At 42.6% G+C, this 2,572-nt stretch overlaps 1 pseudogene; it reads left to right on the top strand.

Moving 5' to 3' along the window:
• Window positions 1-796: 796 nt before the first annotated feature.
• LOC146579494 (CDAN1-interacting nuclease 1 pseudogene) lies at window positions 797-1,793 on the top strand (annotated as a pseudogene).
• Window positions 1,794-2,572: the final 779 nt, after the last annotated feature.

Raw genomic sequence — 2,572 nt, 5'->3', positions numbered from 1 at the left:
GATAAGTAGTGATGTGGTGAGTAAACATATCATTACAGATCTGCGGAGAAGACGAACAATGGACCTGAAACTTGGGAAAGTTTTCCCCTGGAACGTATTGAAATTGTAAGTTTTGAAAAGTGTTTCGTGGACTCAGATGCTCGATTTTCCTCCTTGTTTGACCTTCTTTTTTCGTTTCCTTTGGTGAGTGGTGTGTGATCATGGCTTTTGTATATGTAATTGTATGTGTGTGTGCATTTTATATGTACCTTTGTATACTTTAAATAAAGTTTTGAAAAAAAAAGAAAAGAGCCGTTGTTGGTAGGAGAGCGTGCAGCTTAAGCTCTCTCTCCGCGGATGCGGCGAGCAAGCTGGATGTCTCTGGAAGCGCAGGTCGGTCTTGAAGTCCTGAGCGATCTCGCGCACCAGGCGCTGGAAGGGCAGCTTGCGGATCAGCAGCTCGGTGGATTTCTGGTAACGGAGGGGAAGATAAGAGCAGAAAATGTAGCGAACAGAGGAGACTCGCTGCTCTTAAAGTGTGTGACTGGCTGTGACGCGGTGCCGCTCCGGCTCGTGATTGGTGACGGGCTCCACGTGGAACATCGCCCCGCCTCGGTGTGTGATGCTCATTGGAGAAAAGTGCATTGATGTTGCGCGCTGCCGCAAGCCTCTCTGTGATTGGTGCGTGACGAAGCTGCGCGCGCTCTGCGGAAATATAAGCGAGGCTTTGAGCTGATTGGACCACATTTTCTCTTAGTCTCGATACTACAAAGAAAAGAACCTATCAAAATCAGTGGCCGCGGCATGTAAATTTGTTTACTTTAAATAAAGATTTTTTTTTTAAAAAAAAAGCAAGACTGGAGGCTATCGGGGACGGTACTAGGACTGCCGGAATTAAGAGTAAAGATCCCTTTCTCATGATGAGACTGTCCCGAGCAGAATATAAAGAGATAGTGCGGTGGACTGAAAAACTGAGACCTACACGCCGATGCATGAAGATACTGAAGGACAAGTTTCCAAGTCACTCACAGTCCACTCTTCTGAGCATCTTCTCCCTGGAGTACCAGAAATGGATCAAAAGGACATTCTCAAGACACCATGTGCCGGATGTTATTGAAAGCTACTACCAAAGGTATCTGAGTGAAGCCAAGGCACAGCCTACTGCTCCTGTCCTGCTTGAATTGGCCAATGAGGTGGATCTGTCTCCTGCGCTGATGGCTCGTATCATCCTGGACAGGTTCCTTCAGGGCCAGGATGGTGGAATGCAATCTAAATCAGTCCTCAACAGCATGCTGAAGGAGCCATCTTTAATTCCAGACCAAATTTTGGCCAGTAATGTCTACCAATGCACAATAAATGACTGCTGTTATGGACCGCTGGTAGACTGCATCAAACACGCCATAGGCCATGAGCATGAAGTGCTGCTCCGGGAAAAACTGAATGAGAAGAACCTTTCCTTTCTGGATGAAAACCATCTGAGAACTATGGGCTATGACAAAACACCTGATATCATCCTGGAGGTTCCAGTTGCTGTGGAAGGACACATTGTACACTGGATTGAGAGCAAAGCCTCTTTTGGAGATGATCAAAGCCATCAAACCTATCAAACCTATCTCAATGAACAATTCTGGAGCTACTGGAACAGATTTGGTCCAGGCCTTGTGATCTACTGGTATGGCTTTATTGGAGACCTGGATTGCCAGAGAGACAGAGGTATCCTACTCAAAGACTGCTTCCCTACAGACATTGTCACCCTGTGCCATGCCACGCAACAAGACCGATCACCTGAGAGCCAGAATAAAAACAAAGAATGAGAAAAGATCAGAAGCAAGAATAAAACCAAAGTAGTATTAGTATTATTGTATTGTATATTATTTATTGCTAGTTTCGTTTCGTTTTTGTATGGTCTGGCATAAGCATTTCACTGCATGTCGCACTATGTATGATTGTCTATGTGACAAATACAAATTGAATAAAATTTTAACTTTTAGATTTGATCTAAAATGGATCAGGAGAACAAGTTGATTTGAATAATGTGTTCATTAGTTTGTTCTGTTGCGGTGCATCATAAAGGTAAGCTGTAAATGTAGCACATAAAACACTTTTCAAAAAATAAAGAATTATTTAAAATATTGTCAAACTCTGTTGCAGATTGTTCAGTTAATACATTTAAAACAGATGACGTTCATCACGCTGTACAGATCGTGTTTGATTGTGTGTGTTGGGCATTTTGCACATTTTTGTCACAAATATAAACATTTTTTTAAGGAAACAACGACGAAAAGTTTTCATGAGACGGTTGCTTTACTTGCATTAGATAACAGTGCATATTTGCATGTACACATATGGATGTCTTACAATTTTTCTACAATGTTTTCATCTTATCTATATTGTTTTTATTATATTATCCCTCTGTCCAGCACTTTGAACGACACTTGATGTCTTTTAACTGTGCTATAAAGATGACTTGACTTGACAATAGAGAAACGAGGAAGCGGTGTCCTTTGCGTCATCCCCCGTAACCCGCGTATTTTTGTTCTTTTGGTTTCTTCCGCGTTTGGAGCCATGTGCAACTTGACGTGCAGTCTGAGCT

This window comes from Mchenga conophoros, linkage group LG3 (genome assembly GCF_057382185.1).
Source record: "Mchenga conophoros isolate Kocher_MC1m ecotype Shallow Benthic linkage group LG3, M_conophoros_male_GT1.1, whole genome shotgun sequence".
Classification (NCBI taxonomy): Eukaryota; Metazoa; Chordata; class Actinopteri; order Cichliformes; family Cichlidae; genus Mchenga; species Mchenga conophoros.
This window is presented reverse-complemented; position numbering and strand designations above follow the sequence as displayed.